This window comes from Megachile rotundata, chromosome 1 (genome assembly GCF_050947335.1).
Source record: "Megachile rotundata isolate GNS110a chromosome 1, iyMegRotu1, whole genome shotgun sequence".
NCBI classification, from domain to species: Eukaryota; Metazoa; Arthropoda; class Insecta; order Hymenoptera; family Megachilidae; genus Megachile; species Megachile rotundata.
In genome coordinates, this window is record NC_134983.1 from 9,700,650 (window position 1) to 9,715,519 (window position 14,870).

General features: G+C 36.6%; 1 protein-coding gene across 9 annotated transcripts in view; it reads right to left on the minus strand.

Annotated features, from left to right (window-relative positions):
- Positions 1 to 14,870, minus strand: part of dgo (ankyrin repeat domain containing protein 6 diego) — a 145,470-nt gene that overhangs the window by 87,575 nt on the left and 43,025 nt on the right. The window lies entirely within an intron of this gene.

The following is a 14,870-nucleotide window of genomic DNA, read 5'->3' on the forward strand; positions in this document are numbered from 1 at the left end:
AAATTGCTCGAGTAATCCATAGAATTGATGGTCTTTTGACCGAGTAAAATACATATCACGAGAGAACAAAAAATTAATGGAAAAACGGAAATGAAAAATGAAATTTCAAGTGACATAAATATTTAGTGAGGTTGCTTATCAGAAAAAGTTTGGTACTTTATGACAAATGTAAATATACAGTTACTATAAAATTAAGTTATAAATAAATGAAATAAAAAATTGTATAGAAATTATACAAGTAAATTATAATGAGCATTAAAATTATAAAATAAATGAAGAACTAACATTAACACTACCAAAAAGGTTGCATGACCTTCTTACAAGTTTTTCATTTTAATTTACAAAATTTATTAAAATAATTTTTTTGGAATCTCTGTTAATCTTCATGAAAATACTACATTTTTAATTTCTACTCATTTTTAATTTCAGAGTATGCATTACTTTAGTGTTAAATTATGAATGAAAAATGAAATTGTTAACGAATGCACAATAAAATTATAAAATAATAAACAATGAAATTATAAACGACAATGAACAACTTCTCACATGAAAATACTACAATTACATTATAAAGTGAACAATGAAACCGATACAGTATAATTTGAAAATGAGGTGTATATTTTACTTGTTTGAAAACCTTCCTTCAGAAAGTGACCCGTTGAACTTTAAGACAGTTTTATCGATTAATCAAACGAAAGGGGAACAGGAGAGTGGAAATAATTTGTAACATGGATCGTGTAACGAAATTGCAAATGTCGGCATGTTAATGGTTCTTTGACATTTTGCGTTGTGCATGAATTTGCAATAGACTTGCATCGTTTCAGGTGACAATAATTGCACAAATGCGACGAGAAATTATTACCAGGATAAACGACCTTTAGAAATCAACTTACGCACACGAATTTTATTAGCTTCGTTATTTATATCTTCCTTTATGTTCATAGAAAAATTGCAGTGCTGTTAGGAGTCTTTTGAGGTGCTGATGTTAATCAATGTCCTGGGGTGTCATAATTATTTCTGACTTTATTTGATGTTGTGTTAGGTGAATTCTTGTTTATATAGATATACCATAGATATCTGTTATAGTGTATAAGTGCGCGGTGAGGTAGTGTATAGTGTATAGGTATAGTTAGGTTTTTGGTAATTTATTGAATTTTTAAATTTCTAAGCCCCTAAGTTCTTGAATTTTCAAATTTTCCAATCCACAAGTTAAATTTTCCAAGTTCCCAAATCCCAATATCCCCAAATGCCAATATTCTCAAATACCAATATCCCCAAATGCCAATATCCACAAATCTCCAAATCTTCAAATCCCAATACTCCCAAATCCCAATACTCCCAAATCCCAATACTCCCAAATCCCAATACTCCCAAATCCCAATACTCCTAAATCCCAATACTCCCAAATTCTCAAATTCCCAAATTCTCAAATTCCCAAATTCTCCAAATCCCAAATTCCCAAATTCCCAAATTCCCCAATTCCCAAATCCCTAAATTCCCAAATTCCCCAATTCCCAAATGCCTAAATTCCCAAATTCCCAAATTCCCAAATTCCCAAATTCCCAAATCCCTAAATTCCCAAATGCCTAAATTCCCCAATGCCTAAATTCCCAAATCCCTAAATTCCCAAATCCCTAAATTCCCAAATCCCAAATTCCCAAATCCCTAAATTCCCAAATGCCTAAATTCCCAAATTCTCAAATTCCCAAATTCCCAAATTCCCAAATGCCTAAATTCCCAAATTCCCAAATTCCCAAATTCCCAAATTCCCAAATCCTTAAATTCCCAAATGCCTAAATTCCCAAATCCCAAATCCCAAATTCTCAAATCCCCAAATCCCCAATTTCCCAATCTCCAAATTCTCAAATTTCCACACACCAAATTTGCAATTTTCACTCCAAGAAAATGTTTTATTGCATCTTTCCTGCATCGCCACTTTCTCGTGATAAACTCCATGAAAACAGTAAAGATGAACAGTGAAAACACCTGCGGTGAACTGACACTGAATTGCATAAGAAGCCCATTATTTTTCGAGGCAATAGTTTTTCGTAGAAAATTGTAGCCCGTACAAAGAGTCACGTATACAAAGCGAACCACTGTACGAATGCATCTGTTGGCCAACAACTATTGGAGAGATCGATCGCTCTTTATATAGAGCATCGTTGTTAACGATCTTCCTGCAGCGTGCAGTACACCATTGTGTATCGGTTCGATGCAATGGTGGATAAAATCGAATGAAAGCGTAGGTAACGGGGGGCTCGTATAAAAACGAGACGCTAGGTGCAATCGTAATTGAAGATTGGACACGGAACAGCGGGTTAATTGCATCTCTATATCTTCGCATTGTTGGCGTAATCTCGCATTAGTTTCTTTGACATGTGTACGTGGAAGTTTCGTGCGAATGCTTGGTACGTATCTGAGGCGGTAGTTATAAGGGATGGTGTTTTAACCCTATGCAATTGAAGTTTTCTTCTCTTGGATGAAAAATCAGAAACGATTTCTCTTATATGAGAGAAATACGTGAAAATGATCAAAAATATGTTAAAAGTTTGCATTATGTATAGATTTAGTGTATACTCATGTTCGTTAAATTTTTGTGGCTAAACAATTCTGCGGAGATAAGTATTTAGGTTCCTTGAAAAATTGACATTCCTGGGAAAATTCACGTTCCTTGGAAAACTGACATTCTTTGGAAAACTTACATTATTTACAAGATTCACACCTTCTGGGATTTTCACATTTTTTGAAAAAGTTACGTTTCTTGGAAAAATTGATGTTCCTTAGAAAATTCACATTCCTTGGAAAACTGACATTCTTTGAAAATTCATATGGAAAAACTCACATTCCTTAGAAAATTTACATTGGAAAACTCACATTCCCTGGAAAACTGACATTCAACGAAAAATTGATATTTTTTGGAAAATCTATATTCCTTTGAAAATTGACATTCCTCGGAAAATTCACATTCCTTGGAAAACTGACATTCTTTGAAAAATTGATATTTTTTGGAAAATCTATATTCCTTTGAAAATTGACATTCCTTGGAAAATTGATGTTCCTTGGAAAATTCACATTCCTTGGAAAATTCACATTCCTTGGAAAACTGACATTTTTGTAAAATTGATATTTTTTGGAAAATCTATATTCCTTGTAAAATTGACATTCCTTGAAAATTCACATTGAAAAACTCACATTCCTTAGAAAATTTACATTGGAAAACTGACATTCGACGAAAAATTGATATTTTTTGGAAAATCCATATTCCCTTGAAAATTGACATTCCTTGATAAATCTACATTCCTCAGAAAATTTACATTCCTAAGAAAATTCACATTCCTCACAGAACTGACATTCAGACAAAATTTAATTGAATTCGACTAATGCAATGAAGTGCAAAGTAAGAATCTTATTGCATAAATCGTTCAACATTCCCCATTGAAAGTATATCTCGTTGTCAAGGAACACCTTAACCGAAAGAAGACGAACAGTTTCAGCAGAGAGTAGTTGTTTCTCGGCAAGGAAACTAAATATGTTGGTGGATAATTGACGGTTGCTCGGTTAACGAACAAAGTCCATTGAAATCGAAAGATATTGGACGTGTAACAGGGACGGTCATTGCACGCGAAGATCGAAGCAACATCCTGTCTTTGCTGTAGAGGAACAGCACGATCCATGAAAGTGGTTCACAGTTGTTGCTTTCGAAACCACTCACGATTACGTTACAAACCAATGGGCCATCGATTATTCTCGCGAGTTCGACGTTTAGGAATAATTTCATTATTTCTTAATAGCGAGCGAGGATAATTATATGGGATATGTTAAACGTACCTTATTACGATATAATTGATTATAGCTGTAGACAATTGATTGGCAACTTTCCTCTTGCCGATGGTTTGCAGAGGTTGTTGTTTTAAATAGGGAGCGATTTGGGGAGTTGGAGGATCAAAGGCTTGAGAGGTTGGGAATTCAGAGATATGGGATTTGGATGATTGAGAATTTGGAGATATGTGGATTTTGAAATTTTGAAATTTGGAAGTTTTGGAATGAAGAAAATTTGGAATTTGGATATTTGGAAATTTGGAAGTTTTGGAATGTAGAAAATTTGGAATTTGGAAATTTGGAAATTTGGAAATTTGGAAGTTTTGGAATGTAGAAAATTTGGAAATTTGCAAGTTTTGGAATGTAGAAAATTTGGAATTTGGAAATTTGGAAATTTGGAAATTTGGAAGTTTTGGAATGTAGAAAATTTGGAATTTGGAAATTTGGAAATTTGGAAATTTGCAAGTTTTGGAATGTAAAAAATTTGGAATTTGGAAATTTGGAAATTTGCAAGTTTTGAAATGTAGAAAATTTGGAATTTTGAAATTTTAGAGTTTGGAAATTTGAGAAGTTGGAACTTTGAGAATTTGGAAATTTAAAAATTCCCTTTAGTCCCCAAAATGTCCCTATTCGAGTGTCTATGCAGTTCCCAGGCTATCTCCGAAAATGATAAACTGTTATTAGAGAAGTAAATACATTTGTAAGGAAAGTTAAAAAGACATATGAAATACATGTTTGGAAATCGCAAAGTCGTATGTAACACGGAATTAATTTATTGATATAGGGAAACGAGTTACTTACAATCTATTAATACAGAAGATACCTTATCGAACGTTAATGTCAAACAGAAGATTAATATTAATTATTTTCACGGAAGAGATCTCTTTAGAGAACCTGTTTAAACGGAAATACGACCTATTTATCGAGCCTTGCACTTTCTCCCAATTAAAACATCCATATCTTTCGTGTTGTTCGATCAACAAAAAGTAAGAACATCGCAACTTCATACTGATCTATAAATATCTTGTTTACTTTTGCTCTTACTTCAAGTTCTTCATTTTCTTTATTTAGAGAAGAGACATCAAGATTATACTTTCCTCTATCTTTAGAGTAAACGAGCGATTACTGTACGATGTAAAAATAAATAAGGCAAAATTTACTATTTTTTTGTACATTTTTGATAGATTTATTTATGCAGAATGGTAGAATGCATGTTTAAAATGCTTTAAAATATACTTTCAAGAAATTGAATTTTCAGGAGTGTAAGTTTTGGAATTGGGAAATTTTTAAGTTTGAGAATTTGAGTAGTTCAAAATATTCTAAATTTTTAATTTTTTAATTTCCAAATTCTCAAGGTTCCTGAATTCCCAAATTCCCAAATTTCTAAACTTCCAAACCCCTACATTCCTAAATCCCCAAATACATAAAGTCACAAATTTCCAAATTTCCAAATCCTCAAATTTCCAAATCACCAAACTCCATAAATCCTTAGGTTCCCAAATTCTTAAATTCCCCAAACCTCAAATTCCCAAATTCCCCAAACCTCAAAATCCCAAATTCCCAAATTCCCAAATCCTCAAATCTCTAAATCCTCAAATCCCTAAAATCACATAATCATCTAATCACCAAATACCCCAAACCCCTAAGTCCGCAAATTTTTAAATTCCCCAAATTCCCAAATCCCCAAATCCTCAAATCTTCAAAATCACCTAATCACCTAATCACCAAATACTCCAATCCCTAAGTCCCCAAATTTTTAAATTCCCCAAATTCTTTAATTCCAAATCCTCAAATCCCCAAATTCCCAAATTCCCAAATCCCCAAATCTCCAAATCTCCAAATCTCCAAATCTCCAAATCCTCCAATCCCCAAATCTCCAAATCCTCAAATCTCCAAATCTCCAAATCCTCCAATCCCCAAATCCCCAAATCCCCAAACCCCCAAATCCTCAAATCTCCAAAATCACCTAATCACCAAATACTCCAAACCCCTAAGTCCCCAAATTTTTAAATTCCCCAAATTCTCTAATTCCAAATCCTCAAATCCCCAAATTCCCAAATCCCCAAATTCCCAAATTCCCAAATTCCCAAATCCCCAAATTTCCCAAATCCCTAGGTCCTACGTTCTGATATTCCCCAAACCCCAAATTCCCAAATTCCCTAATCCGAAAAATGATTAAACTGTCCTCACACGAGATTAAGAGCTTATCAGTTCCTGTTCGAACGATACGCAGCTACAAATAGCCAGGATATCCTCGAGCAGGAATAAACGTCTTTGCTTAAAACGATACAAGCCAGAGTGCATTGGTTCGCGATGTATACAGTGCATTCCGCTTTTAAGGAGTGGGAGAAGCACACCAGTCAAACTGGTATCATTGTTCCAGGCGTGCACTAACGCATACATATGCATACCAATGCAACTGCTAAGGACAGTTCGAGGATCTTCATGAACGCGTACGATGCCGCGTATTCTTCGTTTTTATCTTTCCTGGCAAATTACCGCGACCTTTTTTTATTTTAATTCAACCCTGCAGCACTGACACGACCATGTAACGGGTTCCCACTTCTAAAATGTCTTATTTCAATTTTGTCTCTCTTTTTTGCATAAATTACTGCTATTATTTCAATGCTTTTTGCGAAATTTTACTCTACGGTACAGCTGTAAATTATGGCTTTTAAAGAATTGCATGGAAATTACATAAAGTGATGTTACGTTTAAAAATTGTAAAAAATTGTGAATTACAGATTCTTCAAATATTTTTGTACAAATGAAATTGGAAGATTTTTCGGATAAATTACAATAAAAATTGTAGAGAGATAATCTGTATATTCAGTTGTGTTATGAGTGTAAATGATGAAAATTATTAGTATGTGAAATTATTGATAGCTTGAAATATTTTGCTATATGACAAATATGAAAATTACAATTTTTATTTTAAATGGAAAGAATTATGATAATATATTATTAGTAAAAAATTTCCTCGCACTTTTCAAACGTAAAAGGTCTTGAGCTCTTCCAGACTAATCGACCAAGCAACCGCGAACATTTTCACTTTTCTCCATAATTATCCCTACTTATAGAAAGTGGAAAAATAACGAAAAACATGAAAAGGTGAACCAGGAGAGTCACGGAGTTAATGATTAGTTAATAATGTGATGTTCTTTATAAACTACGACGCGCACATAAATCAGACATCCGTTGTATAAATCCATGATTGATATTCGACAAGGATTTACAAGGAAAAAATAATAGAAAAATGCAGGAATAACATCGTCGCATAGCACGTCGAACACCGGTTCCTTATGATGCTGTAACAGCTACTGGCATATCCTCAACGATTCCAGGATTATTCGTTTTATCGCGGTTGTATAATTACGGAGAAAGTACGAGAAGATGGTTCCTATTCGTTTTATTGCCACGAAAGAAGCACCGTTACACAACTCGCTTCGTGCGCAACGATTTTATGCGCTGCTAGATGGATGAATGCACGACACGGTGTATGTTCAACACGTTCAAATATACTTTTCTACTTAGAGGAACGAAGGTGAAAAGTCATTTGTCAGTCTGTCAACGAACTGAGGAACACTGATGCGTAAGCTTTGACCTGCTCAAATTGAAACAATGACAAATAACGAATGGGAGGAAATTATATTTAACTTGGAAATTGGAAAAGTTGATGAAATTTTCACGTTTATATATCTTAATTTAGAAGTTTCTAAATTTGCAAATTATTAAATTGGTAGATTTTTAAAATTGAAATTCGAAGGACACTCAATTTTGAATTGTCAGGATAGCATGTTAAATTTTACAATTTCTAAACTTGAAATTTGAATTAAATTTTTATGTTTTGAAGTTTTTAATTTATAAATTTATAAATTTAAGGTTATAAAACTAACAGATTTATAAATTGAATAATTGAATATTATTAATTACTAAATTTGAAAATTTAAAATGATCAAATTATTATATTTCTAAGAATTTTATAAAATTACCAAATTTTTTCCAATGTTCAATTTTTATGAATTTTCCATATACCCAAAGCTATGAAATTTTAAAACTCCAAATTTCTAAATACATAAATATCCAATTCTGCAGATCTCCAAAATTCCAAATTCTCAAATATCCAAATGTCAAAAATTCCAAGATTCCAACTTTTCAAATCTCCAAATCTACAATTATCAAAAATTCCAAGTTTCCGATTCTTCAAATCTCCAAATCTACAAATCTCAAAAATTCCAAGTTTCCAACTCTTTAAATCTCCAATTCTCCAAATTTCTAAATCCTCAAATTTCCAAATTTCCAAATTCCCAAATCTCCAAATCTCCAAATCTCTAAATCCCCAAATTCCCAAATTCCCAAATTCCCAAATTCCCAATTTCCCAAATTTCCAAATAGCCAAATCTCCAAATCTCTAAACCTTCAAATCTTCAAATCCCCAAATTTCCAAAATTCCAAATCCCTAAATTCCCAAATTCCCAAATTCCCAAATAGCCAAATCTCCAGATCTCCAGATCTCTAAATCTTCAAATCTCCAAATCTCCAAATCCCCAAATTTCCAAAATTTCAAATTTCTAAAATTCCAAATCCCTAAATTCCTAAATCCCTAAATGCCCAAATTCCCAAATTCCCAAATCCCCAAATTCCCAAGTTCTCAAATCCTAAAAACTCAGAACTCCCCATAAGCAATCACAAAAATATCCAACTCACAAGTCACAGTTCCCTAATTAAAAACCTGCAATAAAATATTGCTGTATATATCCAAATTACAAGATTTACTCAGTTTTACGACTGATCTCAGCGATGTTTACTCAATTTCACACTTTTACGACTGCAAAGTACAAAAAGTCTGTTTATAAATAACTCGGGCCTTTTCGCGTATTACTGTTACTCAAACATAAAGAAATTTATGTTTTCGATGGGTTATCGCGAATGGTTGATCAGCCAATGGTACATGGACTCTTCCATAGCTTCTTCGGTTAAATCAAATATTTAATAACGTCGAAAAAAACATACTGGTCGCCGGAATAAACGAGCTGTTGTCTGGTTTTTAAGGATTGAACGGAAGCCAGCGAAATATAGTCAGCCGGCCAAATAAACGAGATATCGCGGACAAAAATATGGGATCAAAGTCACGTAGTTTGCTAAATTAAATCTCACTCGACACGTAAAAACATCGTAAACTCCCATGTCGCGTTTCTTTTTGGTCCTTAGAACACCTGGGGCTGGCGCATCGATCTGCGGAATTTTACCTGTTCCGAGGCCTCTAATGCATGGTTACTCTCTCACAATGGCGTCGGACACCATTCATTCGAATTTAAACAAAGCTTCCTTTATTGTGTATGTAAATAATTGGATTTGCAAGTGATTTTCTTGCGTCGATTGTACTAGGTGCAGGTACGAAGTCAACGTCTCGAATACATTACCTCTAGTCATTACTTTTAGTTATATTTCGTTGTGTCATAAAATACTGTACTATATATACGTGAAAGTATACATACATAAGAAACTATAACACTGCATGTAAGTATACGTGATTGTATTCTCTTATGTTCACAAATGACACAGAAGGATTTTGTGTATTTAATATATATGAGGATATTTGAAATAATTATTACCTACATATCACTAAATGATGCTTTAGTACAGACACCAAAATCTAAAGCACCAAATACTGCACCTACTCTAACATTCGGTCATAACAAGACATGTCGGTTCATAAAAACATGTACTGTTTAAGTTCAAAACGTGAACAGTAGACATCTACTGTTCAGGAGAACTTTCAACTCCTATCCCGAATCTGCAAGCGTGTTAAAAAAATCCCTCAAGGACGTATGATAATCGTTCCTTGGCCGAAGGAACCCTTGAAAGACGTCTGACGGAGGGCGCCCAGTCGAAACCCGGTTCGAAAAACGAACACTCGGTCCATGAACGCCTATGTTCCTCTAAAAAGCTATTTTCAGGCCTCTCATAATTATAGACCTTTCAGGATGAGGCCGGTATACAATGCAGAAAGAATAACGTGTACCAAATTCCTCGCGGCAGAGTCTCTCGAAAACGCGAGGCCCATAAGCTTCCTACATAAATCTTGTCCTCGGAGCGGAATCGTGAAGGTGGATCACCGAAGGAAATCTTGAAGAACGGGTACGCATAGATTATCGAAAACAACCGAGTGGCCTAGACCGTGTCGAAATTTATCGGATTTACTGAACGGTACGTCGGATTTTCGATCCACTCCGGTCTGCCACAGATATCTCATAGTGTTACGAGACTAAACGAATTGGACTCGGTTGTATATACATGTGGTGGTGTTTTACGATACGCGACCCAATAATTTTACGGACATATTTGGAACAGCGTGAAAATGTTAGAAATGCAAGTTATTGTACTGGGATTACTAGCATTATAATAACAATAAATTTCGCGAAACAATAGCGAATGAGGTAACAAAATTAGCTGTAACATTCATTTTGATGTATGGTTAGGTATGATATAGCACGGGGTGATACAATGTGTGGCAATATACCGTGTGGGAATACAATGTGCGATCATATGTGGCACATGGCAATGTAACGTATGGTGATTCAATAAGTAACGATATTTGACGCCTGGCAATATAACGTATGGCGATATAACACGAGGCGATATATGGCGCGCGGCAATATAACGCGTGGTGATACAATGCGTTGCAATATATGACGCGTGGCGGTATTACGCGAGGCAATATATGATGTGTGGCAATATAACGCGTGGTGATACAATGCGTTGCAATATATGACGCGTGGCGGTATAACGCGAGGCAATATATAGCGCATGGCAATATAATGCGTGGTGATACAATGCGTTGCAATATATGACGCGTGGCGGTATAACGCGAGGCGATATATGGCGCGTGGCGATATAACGCGTAGTGATACAATGCGTTGCAATATATTGCGCGTGGCGGCATAACGCGAGGCAATATATGGCGCATGGCAACATAATGCGTGGTGATACAATGCGTTGCAATATATTGCGCGTGGCGATATAACGCGAGGCGATATATGGCGCGTGGCAATATAACGCGTGGTGATACAATGCGTTGCAATATATGACGCGTGGCGGCATAACGCGAGGTAATATATGGCGCGTGGCAATATAACGCGTGGTGATGCAATGCGTTGCAATATATGACGCGTGGCGGTATAACGCGAGGCAATATATGGCGCATGGCAATATAACGCGTGGTGATGCAATGCGTTGCAATATGACGCGTGGCGGTATAACGCGAGGCAATATATGGCGCGTGGCGATATAACGCGTGGTAATACAATGCGTTGCAATATATGACGCGTGGCGGTATAACGCGAGGCAATATATGGCGCATGGCAATATAACGCGTGGTGATACAATGCGTTGCAATATATGACGCGTGGCGGTGTAACGCGAGGCAATATATGGCGCGTGGCAATATAGCGTGGTGATACAATGCGTTGCAATATATGACGCGTGGCGGTATAACGCGAGGCGATATATGGCGCGTGGTGATACAATGCGTAGTAATATATAATGCGTGGCGATACAATGCGTAGTAATATATAATGCGTGGCGATATAGCGTATGTTAATATGTATAGCGCGTGACGATATATGATACATCGCAGTATAGAGCGTAGCAATATAGTGCAACAATATATAGCACATGGCAATATAGCATGTAGTGCCATGCAACGCGCATTATACAATATAACGATATACGACACGTAGTGATAAAGAACTGAGTAATAAATGGCTCATAGCAATATATCGAATGGCTTTATAACACGTGTCTATATGCACAGTTCATAGTCATAACAGTTGAAGTGAATTATATGCGTTATTAAACGCGCAACTTCCAGTATTCAACAAAATATTTCGTGAGACGCGTGATTTTTCTAATATTAAATAGCCTGATACGCGGCACAGATTTAGTGCCTTAAATTGCCGCTTCCACGTATACTATCGTAAACCTGTCTGGCGAGAAGAATATGCCGATTTAGAAATACACCGCGGATCCATCGTGAATATCAGACCAAAGCAGCAACGCGGCTATGCGGTGCAAATAAAAGCAAAACAGAAATACCGGTAAATCGTCGTAAATTTCATGGTTGTAAATGCCATTCAAACATCCCCCTTTACATTTCCTTCACCGTGCCAGTTTGCCTGCGGTGCACGTCGATTGCCTGCAAAATTCTTTCACAGTCTACTACCGCTTTAAATATGTACTGATACTTTGCTATTTCCTTCCTCCAATACGCAACAAAATCACGTAGTACTAATACTGCATCGAGTTCTGTCGAGTTCGAGTTCTTTTCAATATTTGTAGTCAAACATACTATTTAACATAAACATTTAAAATATACAAATGTATATACCACAGAACCTGCAAAAATGCTAAAAAATTCTCTCACAACTCGTGTCTCTTCTCTCACAACCGAAACGTCTTATTTCGGTGTAAAAAGATTGTTCTGCTATCGAGAAAAATGTTAGATCTCTGTCATGAATCCCGAGAGTGAACAGCTGCCAGTGAAAAGCTTGCACTTCATCTTTCCGCGAATTAAAAAACTTGTTCGAGCTTCGACGGAAACGCGTTCGATGGCCGCGCGTTTCCATAATCCTCGCGAGCGCACGTGGTATCGCATCGGAAAGGGCATAGACAGGGACCGCAGCACATTTCTAAGATCGGTCACCAATAAATATCAAACTTTCATTTGCAGATACCGAGGCAGCATTCTGTATAGCGTCGCTTCTAGCCGGATTGCCTTATGCAGACAAAAGGTACGTGTACCTACGATCGCCGGTATCCATCGATATACTGTTCGGCACGGTGAAAAAAAAAGTCGGAACGTTTGCTCGGAGGATCCGTTCTTCGATCGTTTCGCGAAATCAATTAACCTTTAGATCGAAGATATTCCAGTCTAACTTCATTTCCATGTCATTCCGTTCTTGAACGAAGACGTGCCCTGATCAAAATGACCGGTTTCCTGTTTCGATGCATTTCCTGTTAATTAAATTATCTTTAACTTATCAGACGAATAGATAATGCATTAAAGAGGTACACCACAAGTACACAAGTTCCACTACGAGTACTTTGAGTTATGCTAAAAGTACCTGTTACAACGCATGGATTATATAAATGTCATGCGCAAAATTTGTTTCTCGGTCGACGTGAAATACCACGAAATAATCTACGAACGTCTGAAAAATACGTACAACATCCGAACGTGTTCAAAAACGAATGTACACATTACTATTTTATTAATCCGAGCATAAATTGCGTACTCGTCCCTTTAAAGGCAACAACAGGAGCAAAAGGAAAATGAAAGTGAGGGCTGTCTCGGTATAAGGTAAAGCAAGAAGATATTCACGGGAATTTAGTAGGAATATCCCATGGCCACCAGCGGCGTGTATACGGACTCTAAATACAGCCACCTCGGGATACCCCTTGCTGGCAGGATCTAGCCAAACGTGTTCTGCAGCTAAGGGGGAGAAGATTGGCCGTCAGTCACCGCGCCAATGGATGCATTGTATCTCCACTAAAGCCTAGCCGGATCTTCCTTCCAGATAACGAACATGATCTCGATTGCATCCCCACCTCACTATATTTGTAATGAATCATTTACTCGATATGAAATATTGTGTGGAAGAATTATTTCAGAGGAAACTGGTCTTTTACTGAGGTTACAGTGGTATATTAAAATTGTATGTCTAGATAAGTCTGGGTGTATAGGTCTCGGTATCAATTCCTTACATCTTAAGACTATAAAGCTCTAGTTCCCTACATCCCAAATTCTTACGTCCCAATTTCCTAAATCCCTAATTTTCTACGTCTTAATTCCCTACATTCCAATTTCCCTTGTCCCAATTCCCTACATCTTAATTCTCTACGTCCCAATTTCCTAAATTTCCAATTCCCTACATTCCAATTTCCTAAGTCCTCAATTCCCTACGTCTTAATTTCCTATGCCCCAATATCCCAACCCCCCAATTTCCTACATCACAATTCCCTACGTCTCAATTTCCTAAATCCTCAATTCCCTACGTCCCAATTTCCTATACCTCAATATCCTAAACCCCCAATTCCCTAAATCCCCAATTCCCTAAATCCCCAATTCCCTAAATCTCCAATTCCCTACATCCCCAATTCCCGACGTCCCAATTTCCTATGCCCCAATATCATAAACCCCCAATTCCCTAAATCCCCAATTTCCTATGCCCCAATATCCTAAACCCCCAATTCCCTAAATACCCAATTCCCTAAATCCCCAATTCCCTACATCCCCAATTCCCCACGTCCCAATTTCCTATGTCCCAACATCATAAACCCCCAATTCCCTACGTCCCAATTTCCTATGCCCCAATATCCCAAACCCCCAATTCCCTAAATCCCCAATTCCCTAAATCTCCAATTCCCTACATCCCCAATTCCCCACGTCCCAATTTCCTATGTCCCAACATCATAAACCCCCAATTCCCTAAATCCCCAATTCCCTAGATCCAAATTTCCTACGTCCCAATGTCCTATATCCCAATTTCCTACACCCCAAATCCCAAAATCAGCAAATACAAAAATCCCCATACCTACAGCTCCCATTACAAATGACATGGCAATCTCAATTTCACTAATATTAATTCTTGAAACGATCCAGCTAATAGTTCTTTAGTAAATATCAGAATGCTTACAAATCAAGTCATCACCACAGTACGGATATTATTGACAAGTACTTTACTCACGTGCATCAAAGACAGAAAGGAAATACAAGCACGTAGACTAAAGAGCTGTTCCACCGGCAGCGTAAGCCCACAATTATACAGTAATTATCCCTACACCCTTCATTAACTCGTATATTGATATATTGCAGAGCTGACGAGAAGAACAACCCACCCATGCTCGTAAATTATTAGTCAATTTCAAATTATTCGCCACTTGAAATTTAGTTGCTTCGTTTCTCGATTCATTCGCCACACTGTACTTATCTCCTCTTGTGTCTTTATTTCGTGTTACATTTTACGGAATTAAAATCGCGATGTATTTTT